Here is a 14,833-nt window from a genome sequence, read left to right on the forward strand (position 1 = left end):
TGAGGCTCGTACCACTTTTCAAATTTCGTGGCAGAGCCGGGAATCGAACCTGGGCCTCCGGGGGTGGCAGCTAATCACACTAAACACTAAACCACAGAGGCGGACCATAATAGTTACATACTTTAAAATATAGTAATTTCTGTCGCATTCTTAAATGGAATGTGGTGATCCGAAGCCATCAGTTACAATGAAATTTACTGCAATGACCAATTAAGTCATGAAGACATAGCTGCACGCCTGTTGTTCTGACATAGGCTGTCCACACAATGACAAAATGCGTGTTTCTGAACAGACACCCGGCAGTTTCCTTGTTCGTACTAATAGAAGATTATATCAATAGCAAGCACGCTTACACAGAGATGGCCAACTAACTAACTACTAAGCGTTTTCATTCCTCCTCTGAAGGTGGAGGCGGGTCTCTTAGACGGTGACGCCGTCTCTCAGGCCGGGAGATTTGTTACGGTGAAAGAGATGTGCGGAGAAGGTGAGGGGGTAGGCGGCCTTGGCCTATACTACGAACTGTCCCGGCATTCGCCTCAGTGCAGGGGAATGGAAAACCACGGAAAACCATTCTCAGGACAGCGGACGGGTTTGACCAGGCGTGAAGTCCGGCAATGTGCCCCAGGCCCGTCTCCCGAATGCAGAGGCGTAGAGCCACAGTAGAGCCGTGGCCAACTTTCCTCTGCTCGGTTGGCCGGTCAGAGTACAGAGCATATGGGACAACAACCCACTCTGCACCTACCGACGTGGCCAAGTTCAGGCTACACAAAATTTTAGCTTACATTGTAAATGATGCAGGAGTATTAAAAAGAAATGAATATTCGTTCCTGGTGATTGCCCGAAATAGGGGTATCATGAATTCGGCCCCAGAGGCCCCGAACTTCACGGAACTCTTTCCCGAAATGTGTAAATTCGGCCACAAGCTACTTTACTATATTTATAATTGTAGCTTACGTGTATCGCACTCCGGTCTCTCTGCACAAGTAGGCTTTTTACCGTCCATGTTGATTAGAAACATTGGGCCGATTGCAGAAACGGTGTTTAGACGATGTCTACGGTTAAACAGTGCTTAAGTATGGGTGCCGCATTGCGGAGACGTTATTTATCACTTAGACACGGTCAACCGGTCATGTTTAAACACTGCCGAGAGCACTGTTTAACCTCAAATGAGAGGACTGAATCACAATCAGAGGTTATGTACCATGAAACATATAATTTGTATTATCATGTTGAGACGATTCTGGGAAGAAAGGTTAGTCCGATGGCCTCTCTGTGGATCGCCCGCTGCTAAATCGCAGCAATTCATTTGAACTGTACGGGGAGGTAGATCTTAAAATAAGGTTTCGCTTTCAAGAGACTTGTTTCTTGAGACTGACAAAGGGACAGTCCGTTAATTGTCAACTTCAATACAATATTCTCGGCAACCGATATATTTTATTATATTCACGGGGTAATTTCCATGGAATTATAGGTCACTTCGACTATATACATATCAGAATTACGTGTCGCAATCGTCAAAGGGCTGTCACATACATCAACCGGGAGGGATTCACTTATATTTACTGCCAAGTAAGCACACACAATAGTGAACACTAAAAGAGTAGGTTGTATGTGGTTTATATATATATATATATATAATCGTATAAGTTTTCGGTAACTATCAGATAGGAAAAGACAAGTGGTGGTGATGGTGGTGATTATTGTTTAAAGAGGAGGACTGGGGAAGAGGAGTCATCGCCATAATAATAGCCCTAGTATTTGTCTGGTGTAAAAATAGGGAAACAACGGAAAACATTCTTCAGAGCTGCCGATGATGCGATTCGAACCTACGATCTCCAGAATGCAAGCTACATCTATATGGCCCGTACAACACACTCGGTTACACGTTACTGTTGCTTCACCTTCCCTTCGTCGAAGCTACCGTATTTATAAGTAGATTACACTCGCTGTAACAACGCTATAATCAAAGCTATACTTCCCCGTACGGTGGCGTGTCGCTTTGGTGTTGATAATATTACGAGATTTGATTTCCACTGAAAGCGATACTCTTATCTGTGGGCATGCCATGCTCAAGCTTAGCCATATTTGAGTAATGTGTAGGAAGACAAACAGCTGACTTGCGTTCGGCGCGCGCACCGACGAATTTCATTGGTTGCGACAAGCAAAGAGTTGTATGAAATATACTTCTATCTCCATTTTCAAACCGATATTGAAACTTTAAACGATGTCTAATTAAACATCGGCTGAACATTGTTTATGCAATGGAAGGTGGTGCTCGATTTAGACGTTGGTTAGGCAGACGTTGTCTAAGGCTTAAAACTAGTCATCGTTTCTGCAATCGGCCCATTGTATCCAAATAAGTTAACGACCAAAATAACTTGAAAGTATTAATTTGTTGGTAGGCCTATATCTGTGTGTAATGGTTAGCGTGATTAACTGCCACACCCGGAGGCCCGGGTTCGATTCCCGGCTCTGCCACGAAATTTGAAAAGTGGTACGAGGGCTGGAACGGGGTCCACTAAGCATCGGGAGGACAATTGAGTAGAGGAGGGTTCGATTCCCACCTCAGCCATCCTGGAAGTGGTTTTCCGTGGTTTCCCACTTCTCCTCCAGGCAAATGTCGGGATGGTACCTAACTTCAGACCACGACCGCTTCCTTCCCTCTCCCTTGTCTATCCCTTACAATCTTCCTATCCCCGCACAAGGCCCCTGTTCAGCATAGCAGGTGAGGCCGCCTGGGCGAGGTTATGGTCCTCCTCCCCATTTTTATCACCCGACCCAAAGTCTCACGCTCCAGGACACTGCTCTTGAGGCGGTAGAGGTGGGATCCCACGCTGAGTCCGAGGGAAAACCAACCCTGGAGGTTAAACAGATTAAGAAGAAGGAGAGAAGAAGAAGAAGAAGAACAACAACAATTTAGCGTTTGTGGCACTGAACTTAAAGTAAGAATATTATTCAGTTAGAGCAATATTTTATATACTTTTTTTTTATCAAAGTTGCACAGTGCAGAAAAGGGCAAGGAAAGTCGCGTGTGCGTGTATTCGAGCTAGAATTTTCACATCGAGGTTATTTACATTTTAATTGGTAGGCCTGATCGTTTCTTAATTGATCGGTAATTGTTGCATGGAGGTGTTCGCCTTCCTGCCGGAAAAACACCGTTCCATCTTCAAATAAGTCAAATCGGGCTCTGCAGTTACCAACGCCTACTCTCCCGTGGACTTCAAATATTTACTCCCGAGCGATTGGCCGTGCGGTTAGGGGCGCGCAGCTGTGAGCTTGTATTCTGGTGATAGGGGGTTCGAACCTCACTGTCGGCAGCCCTGAAGATGGTTTCCCTTAGTTTATAATTTTCACACAAGATTGTACTTTAATTAACGCCACGGCCGCTTCCTTCCTACTCCTAGCCCTTTCCTATCCCATTGTCGCCATCCATATTCATATCCATATTCAACTTTGGAATTATATAGTACTTAGGAATCAACTAAGATCCGGGACAACACGCTTAAACTTGCCACTTTCACTGAAAATGAATGTTAATTTATTGATCTCACCTTGTAGGCCTACGTGTCGGTTTTTTTCAGAATTTCTCCGACATCAACGCAGTGTGTGTCTGTTTACTAGTTCGCTGCCTAGATGTTGGGATCGGGGCCGAATTCATGTTTGCCCTCGAAAGAACATCGTATTGAACAAATATTCACGGCCATTCCTTCCCAGTCACCGCTTCGAGGCTTTGGAATACGAGCCCGGTAGATGTTAAAAACTCTTCTTCTCCTAGCCCGTTTAAAAAAGCCTATCATAAATTCTTGCAGACTATATATAGTATAAATGTATGTAGTATAGAATAAATGTGTAAGTGAATGATATGTGAATAAAGTCAAATATTATGTACCTATTAAATGTAGGCCCTAAGTATCTTACGTTTTCCCATCTACGTTTATTCTTATTAAAGATTACGCATTGGCTCCTAAGAATAGAGATAGTAACGCACAAACGTAGTAACATGATTCTTAGCGAACAGAGCCAAGTAACATTCAGGTTTTTTTTCGCCTCATTTTCAATAAAAATAAGTTTTAGTTGCATCTAGTTAGTAGATACCGTAGTATTAACTTAGACATTCTTCAGTTATTAATTTGATATTTTTCTCTTATTGCCGGGTGGAGTAGCTCAGACGGCAGACCGCTGGCATTCTGAGCCCAACGTCGCAGGTTCGATCCTGGCTCATTTCGTTGGTATTTGAAGGAGCTCAAACACCTTAACCTCGTGTCGGTAGATTTACTGGCACGTTTAGGAACTCCTGCGGCACCCCGGCATCTCGGAAAACCGTAAAGAGAAGTTAGTTGGTCATAAAACCAATGACAGTGTTATTTCTGTAATTGTTTCTTCGTTATTTATGATGCACGTTTAAAACTTAATTGTAATATTGTTTACTCCTTATTCGATTTGCATGTTATTAATTAATTATAATTGATTACCATGATATTTAAAATGAATGCAGTAAAAATTTACAAGAATTATATGGTTAAGTGTGTGATTGGTCCAAGAGCCGTAACTTCGCCGCTTTATGAAGATCTTTTATTTCGTTTTTTACGATTTGCTTTACGTCGCACCGACACAGATAGGTCTTATGGCGACGATGGGATACGAAAGGCCTAGAAAAGGGAAGGAATCGTCCGTGGCCTTAGTTAAGGTACAGCTCCAACATTCGCTTGGTGTGAAAATGGGAAACCATGGAAAACCATCTTCAGGGCTACTGACAGTGGGATTCGAGCCCACTATCTCGCGGATGCAAGCTCAGAGCTGTGCGCCCCTAACCGCACAGCGAACTAGAACGGTCACTTTATGAAGACATAAATAAATAAATGAATAAATAAATAAATAAATAAATAAATAAATAAATAAATAAAACCCAAAATGTTTAGGTATATACAGTATTCATATAGCGTATGTGTTAGTAAAACAGATCTACAGAACGTGAAATTCTGTTCGAGTTATCAAATTCTCATTTTTTCTAAGTTTTTTCTTATTTTCTTAATCCGTTTACCCTCCAGGGTTGGTTTTCCCTCGGACTCAGCGAGGGATCCCACCTCTACCGCCTCAAGGGCAGTGTCCTGGGGCGCGAGACTTTGGGTCGGGGGATACAACTGCTACACTGAACAGGTGCCTGGTGGGGGATGGTAAGTTCGGGAGGGATAGACAAGGAAGAGGGAAGGAAGCGACCGTGGTCTTAAGTTAGGTAACATCCCGGCATTTGCCTGGATGAGAAGTGGGAAACCATGGAGAACAACTTCGAGGATGGCTGAGGTGGGAATCGAACCCCCCACCCCTCTCTACTCAGTTGACCACTGGAGGCTGTGGACCCCGTTCCAGCCCTCGCACAACTTTTCAAATTTCGTGGCACAGCCGGGAATCGAACCCCAGCTTCCGGCGGTGGTAGCTAATCACACTAACCACTACTCCACAGAGGCGGAAAGTTTTTTACGCACCGTATTTAATCGCGTATTCGCCCCACATTTTTCACAATTTTGAGTCAGGGAATTGAAGGGAGGGAAAACTGCGGGATGTCTTCCGAGTTCGATCAAATGTTGTATATACATTTTAAAGAAAAATGCGAGAAATGCCGATCAGTAGCCAAGAGATGTTAATAAACAACACTTATTTAATAATGCAACTCAATGAATATATACATAAACAATGGTATTGCTCTAAAACTTGAATTAATGTTCGGTAGTTTGCGTGTAATCGCTTTTCACTTCTTCGGATTCGAACCCACTATCGCCCGGATGCAAGCCCACAGCCGCCCGCGCTAACCGCACGGCCAACTCGCCCGGTGATTTTCGGTTTAAGAGCACATCTCCTCTACCACACTCTCAGCCACCTGCCAATGAAACAAAAAAATCCATTTAAAAATACCCACGCCTTTCGATTATTTTACACCATGCGAACACGAAGTAGAGACTTGTTGCAACTTACCTTTCCCATGCATGATCACTCTCATCCGATGATTCAGCTTATAGACCGTCTCTCTCGTCTTTGTCTTGCGTGTCTGAGTTTTCCGTCCACGTTATGTCGTCCTCTGATTCGTCGAGAGAATTGGATATGCCAGTTTTTTAAAAGGTTTCCTAATCACACGTTCAAGCCCATGCTGAGAGAATCCACTGGCACATCTGTTCGACTGATTGTTTTTGAATTCTTCCCATTGGTGTAAAGCAATGCGCATTCGTTGACATCCATTCCGTATACAATTTACATAGGTAATCTTTGAAGGGCTTGTTAACTGAAACATCGAGAGATTGAAGAACAGATGTCAGACCGTCAGGTATGATTACTTTTTAGAACTATCCAAAACAAGCATAGACTTCAGCTGTAATAAGTAATAAGGCTCCAGGATGTCTTCTCCATACAGTATTCAATCATTCTTCCATCAGTTCGCGGACCATCCAACCCTTCTCCTGAACTCGAACGTGGGTTCCTGGCGGAAAGTTTCCTTTGAGAAGAGTCTTCCGCTTAAAAATGACGTAAGGTGGCAAGTTCCTGCCGTCTGCTGTGATATCTAACATTACCCATCAGACCGATTCACACTATACGTGCCGCGGTCGAGCCGATCTACGCTCGGCCCCCCTGTTACGTGCCGCGTTCGAGCCGATCTACGCTCGGTCCCCCTGTTGCGTACCGCGGTCGAGACGCTCTACGCTCGGTCCCCCTGTTTTTTTCTCAGTCTATCTCAGTAGGTCCGCTAGTAAACAGTAGTGCCAAAAATTAAAATGCCTTCTTCAATCGAATCATTAATTAAAATTATCTTGATTTTGGATGAAGAAGAGGAGAATGAGCCCAGACGGAGATTCTTGGTGAATAAAATGCTGACAAAGCGAAAAGGAGAGGGAAAAATCTTCACGTTAAGTCCAGAGTTAGTTGACGATGAATCAGTGTTCTACCAGTACTTCCGTATTAGTGTTGGCTACTGAATGCATGATTCGAAGCAGTGTATCGATTCATTCAAGTGTCCGAGTGAATCGATTCACAGGAACGGCGAGTTCACGGCACATGATTCAGCTTACTCCCAGCGGACAGTGCTGAGTGGCGCACTCAATGGACGTTGACGGGGAGCCGAGCTTCCGCTGCGGCGAGACAGTGAATCATGGCACATCGAAAGAATCGTAAACGAGCGCGGCTCATTGAGACACAAGATACACACGGCTCCTTATCGGCTCACTGGACACGCGGAGAGCCGAGCTTCCGCTGCAGCGATACATACAATGAGCCATGGCACACCGAAAGAATCGTGAGCGAGCACGGCTCAGTGAGACACAAGATACACACGGCTCCTTATCGGCTCACTGGAGACGCGGAGAGCCGAGCTTCCGCAGCAGCGAGACATACAGCGTGCCAGGGTTCACTGAAAGAATCGTATGCCATAATGGACTCTCGAGCTCGGCTCATTTGAAAATAATTCCCATTTGCATTCATTGTCCTCTTCTTACAGGGAGGTTTAAATAATAGATGGATTTATTTGCAATGTTAAAAAGGTAGTCGAAACATAATTCTGAAGGAGCTAGTGAGTAGGTAGGCTATTAGGTTATACTATTTATTAGTTTAATGAATCTTAGTATTATAACAGTTGAGATTTGACAGTTAAACTCAACTCTACCCTGCCCTATGACTATGAGTCATGCTCATGACCACTCAAAAGTACCCATTTTATATTGGGAAGAACGGCTCAGTATTCTCTCAGTTCATATGTCACATCGTTGCACAGGACTTCAATCATATGTGGACAGACGCAATAACTTAACCAACAGTATGTTGAATCAGAAAACCAGCGGACTACTGTACATCTCGGGTAGCCTATATAAAATATGACGATTTTAAAAAAAATCCTCAGCTGATAGAAAAATACATATTTTCAAAAATGACTGAGCGAGTTGTCGCGTAGCTATGCGCTTGCATTCGGGGGATGGTGGGTTCGAATCCCACCGTCGGCAGCCGTTAAGATGGTTTTCTGTAGTTTCCCCATTTTCACATCAGGAAATGCTGGGACTGTACCGTAATTCAGGCCATGGCTGCTACCTTCCTAATCCTAACATTTCCCACCCTGCGTCGCCGGAAACCTTCGATGTATTAGAGTGACTAGCATTTTTTCTAAGAAAGGAGTTCATAATATGAAGACTAGATGGCAGCTGCGAGCACTGAATGCTGTTGCTGCTCTCTTACCAGCACATACTACACAGTTGCAGTAGGAGCGGTGACTAATGTTCCGTGAATCGGATCACTGTATCGATTCAGTAACTTGAACGGAATCAAACGAATCGATTCAGTAAAATGAATCGAATGTCCATCACTATTCCGTATGCCGCGTTATGATTTTCTGAGGTTGTGGGGGTTCGTTGAAGCAGATATTCAACAGATGAATACTTCGTTCCGAGAATGCATCACGCCGGCTGAAAAACTTGCTGTATGTTTGAGGTAAGTTAATTAAATGTTTGCTTTTGTACAGGGATGATTAGAGATGCATTGAGATAGACGTCATTGCAAGCTCTAAAAATTAACTGTATTAAAATATATTAATGAATACATTACAGAACAAGTACAGTAAAATAAAGTGCTTGTTGAAATATGTAGCCTATTTTCACTAATTCTATTGAAATACTGCTGTAAAACGGATAAGGGCTCCTGGGGCGGGCGGTTGCCCAACAGATGAATCCGAACGGGCAGAAATTTGGTTTTGATTCTGTGGGTAGCCCGGCGATGTGAATTGTGGATTGGGAGATGACGGCAACGATGGTGAAGTAAGCTTCTCCTGTGGTGAAATGAGCGATGGTGTAGAATATGTGTGGTCCGAAGGCGTTCTTGAAGAGAGATGGTGATAAGGAAGAGGATGAGGTTGCTGTTGGCCATACTGAGAGAAAGGTTGTGGCTGACCTCGTTTTGCTTCAATATGTGTTATATAAAGATTTTCTGCATAGCTACAATTGATCGAATTTGGAAAATTTCCTGAAGGTGCCCTTCGTAGACGAAAAAAAGGTCAATCTCATCGTTTTCCCGTTCTTTCCTTTTTTATGTTTCCAGAACATGTTTCATCAACACACTAGTTGTAGTCTGCTGCATTCGTTGTTTTTTTATTACTTTGAGTGATTGTTACGGAATTTTACATAGTGAAGTAGATGGGTTGCTGCTAGGTATAGAGTTTACTATTGAAGAGTGATCAAGCTCCTCTTTTCTTATATGTTCCTACGTCTTATTTTACATAATTTTTATGTCCTTCAGCAGTTTCAAAATGAAGTATATAAAAGTAAAAACAATTACTTTATCTTTTGTTTACTTACCTTGTCCAACTTTCTTGGAGGCTTCGGACCACAGCTTCAACTTGTGGTTCATGTCGCTGTACGTTTGTGGGAGAAATCATACAGTTCTTGATACTCACGCACGCAATCAATCTTGAGCTGTCCATAGTTATCAAAAAAGTGAGGAGCGGCATCCTGTTAATTCTTTGCCCTTGGCCCTTCACGCGATCTCACTAGCGGTCATTGATGATCCCAGCCGAGCCGTTTCGGTCTCAGATCGCATGGAGACCGATGAGATGGTCAGTTGATCTTCCCTTGCACGGCTCGGAACATGAAGTGAGAATGATTCTATTGAATTTCATATAAGTGGTTTTTGATCAGTCTTGATCGGAACGGCCTGGCACATCTAGTGTGAACCGGGCTTTAATGTGCACCTCATTTTCTCTCCTCCTGTATTTCTCACCAACACACTACGCGCACCTATATTGTTAATTGTAGTGTTTTTTGGCATGTCGAAAAACACAGGTGTTTGACATTTCCAATCTGAGGAAGAACACAGTTGTTCTTCTGCCGTAGCCTGATAACAAATTTTTAAAATTCTAGCAGGCTAGTATCTCATCGGCGTACACTTCTGGAAGTCGTTGACAAAATTATGTTCTTCTTCTTAAGCTCAGTCCACTTCTTCGCATAAATCGTACAGCTCATCCTCTACTGGCTTTAAAATTTTGCGCACCGATGGCGTTCCTTCTTGCCGCCTCGCGTGCTTTAATCTGCAACAATTCGTGTGTTACTCCGTAAACATCGCTTCTCAGTTCCGCAAGATACTCTAGCACTTCCTCATCAATTTACCTATATTTTTCACATTTTGGACCACGAAAAGACCGCGATGTTTTCTTAGCCGTCATTAATTTTTCAAACTTATGGCTTGAAGACAATTGTTGATAATTAATAGTAATAAGTAATGAGAGACTAAATACTCCCAGAGGTGAGGTGACAGGACACAAACCATTAAGTACACACTAACTAGAAAACTAAGGATCATTAATGAGTATTTATGAAAGTACCAATTAAAATAACTATTTATTAGGATGATAAAGGTGGCGTTTTTTTTATGAAAACTGAACTTAACGGAAACAAAATAAAAATTGAAAAAAATAAAATTTAATGAAATGAGCTGTTACGCGGTGACTTGCAGTAATTTAGGCCATTAGCTCACCATTTGTAGATTCTGGTATCTGGACACGTTCGATGTAGGAGCTGTTGCTTGATGGTCCTCTCGTACTGCCGTTGTCTCCTCTCGTAGTAAGTTCCTAGTTCCGATTCATGCATTGCCCTCTAATTGAACAACGACTTTCCTGACCTTAACACTTCCTATAATACTCATTGCATAATGTGGTATTGAGCCCTAATTTCAATATCGAAACGACCTTGGGATACGTTCATGGAGAGAATACACTTGTATTCTTCCGTATTACAGAAATGTAGCGTAACTAAGGATATAAAAAATTATCTCCTGTTCCAGACAAGTCAAAACCGGTCTCTCGCTAAATTTATCTCTCGTCATTGTGATAGCCAGTTTTCAATGTGAGTAACTTTGCGTAGTGCTCTACCCAGATGTGAAGTGAACTTGTAAAATAAACGGAGAACCACCATTTGTTATTTGCCCTGTCCTCTCTCGTATAATAAAACCGATGAGAAAGGTCTTCTTCCTCTATCATCATGATCATCAGACGCTAAGACCTTCAAACGCTATGATGGTCTCGTATTAAGGCCTTCCGACGTTAAGATCTTCACGAGCACTTGTCGTTGAAGTACTGTATATAGGTTCTAAAATCTCCCTCCATCTCCCATATCACATGGTCACGTAAGATCTGATGCTCTATCCCTTTTTCTTTCCATCGCTGTATATCCATCATCTTGTTTCGTAACGTTCATGCCATAGGTTGAAATTTCGCGGGTTTTGTAAGCGTCAGGTAGCCAGCTTTAAAAGTGGGAGTTGACAAGTTCTAACGGTCTCTTCAGAATATGGAGGGGACTAAGTAATTCTGCAATCTCGATGACGTCCTTTTCCTGGTAATGGGCTAAAATTAGCACGGAGTGTCCGGTCGCCTGACCTCGATCTACTGGAAATTTACCGCAAGCTATTAATACAGGTGATGTTGTAATACCTTACTCAATACTTAACCCGCTCAGATTTTGTAATTGCTATGATACAAAGAAATGAGATGATAATGTGCAACAGATGACTAAAAACCCTATATATAAGCATAATAATTTAGAATAGCCTACCATTTAAATATATACACCTTTCCAATTAATTCCACAGTTTGATAATTTTATGTACATGCTCTGATGTTCAAAAACATCACAACGTCTCCTACCCCGCCGGCCAGCATTCAGATGGTGAAAATGATTTCAACCAAAGAACTCGAACCGCCTAACCACGGTGTCAAACCATACAGACTTGACGCTGTAACGATCATGGCCTCCAAGCGGGCTAGCGAAAGAGGTTAGTCGCCCTCCCATTCTTGTATTGCACCCGTCTCCATGACATGGTACAATACCAACGATGTGTGCGATATGTGATTTCACTGTGATTAATAATACACATAATAACACCCTAATACATAAAAATTGCGCTATAATTGCGTAATATTTTACTTTTAAATGAACAATGGTAGGTCTACTGTATAAAAGAGAAAAGTGTCTTTTCTGAAATGTTATTTTAACACAAATTAAAATTAAAACAATATTGATTGTAGTATTTACAAAAACGAATTCGATGTAGCATTTTATCCAATAATAAATACTCTTTTAAGATTATTTTACAACTGTAAGAATTCTGCAATAAAAATCAATTTTCGTTTTCTTATTTAAAATTATGTCATTCAAAGCAGAAAGTTTACAAAATAAGGAACTAATGTAAAATTCAAAAATTCGAAAACTAGTAATGTAAAATAGTAAAGCAACTGAAATTAGAATTAACAATTGTAGTTGAACTGCTGAACCTCCACAATTGGCTCACATATGTATACAAAACTGAACTTCTTGAACTGTTCTGAATTACACTATTCTAAATTATATACCTTCCTGGCTTTTTTCCAGGCTAAAGTGGTGAATAACATCAGAAAAGTAGACATGTTTTGCCAATTAATTTTCTATGGCTAAAATTGCCAAATGGTTAAGAAGGTTTTGGCCAGTTGTGCTTCTCTGCCAAGTTTTGAGAGAGTTTGCCAGCCTGCTAAAGGACCTCTCAGCAGTACATACTGTTACTGGAATTGTGCAAAAAGGGTTGATTCCGGTGCACAAGTTAACAAAAACAGCTTCAAGGTTTTTGTCTCATAGATGGAGTTGAGAATCTCAATTTTCTGAATCTTCATATGCAGTATTTCTTCATTTAAGCTATCTGCATCTCCAAAGTTTCTAGGATATTTGGAAACAAAATATTTGGTTTTCATTTTGAGCTCATCACTATCTAAGTCCATGAAAGTCAAAATTGGTTAAAATAGATCACATATCAATTCAGAAAAGGCAAATCCAGTCCTCAAATCTGCCATTACGAAATCCAAAACAAGTAAAATTACAGAGGTCCTTACTTCGTTTGTTGCTCCTAGTTGAAGTTCTTCTTGAGGCGTATTTTCATCCGTATTTGGTAGCCTCCTATAACGCAATCTAGTAACGAAGTTAGAGGAGATGCGAACTGCTTCGCCTACTTCCTTTGTTTCCTGCAAAATGATTTCCCACAAATCTCGTAAGTTCTGCATCTCATCAAGAAAATCTTTAATGAGCTGGGTCTCAACATTGAGATTATTTGCTCTAAATGATGACATTTTTCTGGTCAATAGAAGAGAGAGCCTTGTGTCAAAATGATAGCATCAAAAGACCCTTGAAAGAGCCTAAGCATTTCTTACGTCCTAAAACGATGTTTACCGGGCGAGTTGGCCGTGCGCGTAGAGGCGCTTGGGTGTGAGCTTGCATCCGGGAGATAGTAGGTTCGAATCCCACTATCGGCAGTTCCGTGGTTTCCCATTTTCACTCCAGGCAAATGCTGGGGCTGTACCTTAATTAAGGCCACGGCCGCTTCCTTCAAACTCCTAGGCCTTTCCTATCCCATCGTCGCCATAAGACCTATCTGTGTTGGTGCGACGTAAAACCCCTAGCAAAAAAAAAACGATGTTTCGTACCAATGGAGTCAAAGTTGTTACTGTGTCTTCCAGGAAAAGGTCTAGAACTTTGAGAGTCTAACGACAGTGCTTTAATATTTAACGCACAGCTTGCAGTCTTTCACTCCTTCGGGTCTCAGAAAGGCTTTGCAGAGATAATGGGACGTGTTTTCTTCAATTATTTCCAACGACCAGAGCTGTTAGAAAACAAGGTGTACAGACTTTCAATGTTTCCAAAAGGAAAGTAATCACGTCATTAATGAGTTTAGCAGCGTTGACACCAACTCTGTTCAAGAAGTGTGCTCCGCATGGGGAAAAATAGCAAATGCGTTTCTTTCAAGTAATCTTGATTGAACTCCACTAATATGTCCCCGCACGTTCGAGTTGTTGTTGTGACCCTGTGCACGACAATCTGGAAACAGTACTTGAAAAGTTTCCAAGGTGGACAGTATTTCATCAATAATTCCCTCGCCTGTTTTCCTATTAAAGTTCCTAGATGTAATAAATCTCTCAAAAATTTCGAATGAATTTGTTTCTTTATTTTGAGAAACATAACGCAAAATAAGAACATTATGTTCTTGATGGGAGACGTTAGGGGTCGCATCATCAATTATTCCATAAAAATGCCTCTTCTCTTTTGTTCAAAATAGTTTTCAAATGTTTTTCACCGCATCGTATTTGTCAATCAGTTCCATTATACCTGTTGTGGTGCCGATATTCGATTCCCGCGCGCAGCGCGGCTTATATTCAGTTCTCACCGGCAAAACTGGCCAGGCGACCAGCTGGCACTCCACGTCACCGCTCGAGACCCTATATAAGCGAGTGGGCCGGGATAGAAAGCGGTCGAGTATGAGCTTGGCGGTCACAGCAAGAGGACGTGCGTGTTTCCCGCTGACTCACTCTCCTCGCCAGGCTATCTGCACTTTCCAAGTACTAGTCAGGCAATTGTACTTTTAGTACAAACAGGAAAGTGCGACATTTGCCTGAGTGTGTGCACTTTTAAGAGCACACAAGAGCATTGTCAGGAAGCACTCTTCAGTGCTATTTCTCTCGTTTCAGGCATTATTGTACGAATAGGATGGCAGACAACAGCGCGGGCAAACAGGAGGAGCTGGAGTACGTAATGGAATGGTCGAAGGCAGACTAAGAGAGGACGGTACGTTTCGACCCAGTCCCGCCGGCCCTATTGGTTTTCTACCGAAAGGGCGAGAAGTGGGCACTGGAGGCAAACCTCATCCTCACGGAACTCTGAGCGACGGGCGGTGAGTACGAGGACGTGGACCTGGTCTTTTACTGGGGGCTCATCATCTGCCCGCCGGGTCAGGAGTTGGTTGACCTCTACGAGAGGTCCGAGATATGGCAGGCCGTCCGTTTGCCTAGTCGGGGGGCCAG

At 42.4% G+C, this 14,833-nt stretch overlaps 1 protein-coding gene across 6 annotated transcripts in view; it reads right to left on the reverse strand.

Moving 5' to 3' along the window:
• The window catches only part of LOC136862823 (metal cation symporter ZIP8), a 920,308-nt gene that overhangs the window by 317,794 nt on the left and 587,681 nt on the right, over positions 1-14,833 (reverse strand). The window lies entirely within an intron of this gene.

This window comes from Anabrus simplex, chromosome 2, assembly GCF_040414725.1.
Source record: "Anabrus simplex isolate iqAnaSimp1 chromosome 2, ASM4041472v1, whole genome shotgun sequence".
Classification (NCBI taxonomy): Eukaryota; Metazoa; Arthropoda; class Insecta; order Orthoptera; family Tettigoniidae; genus Anabrus; species Anabrus simplex.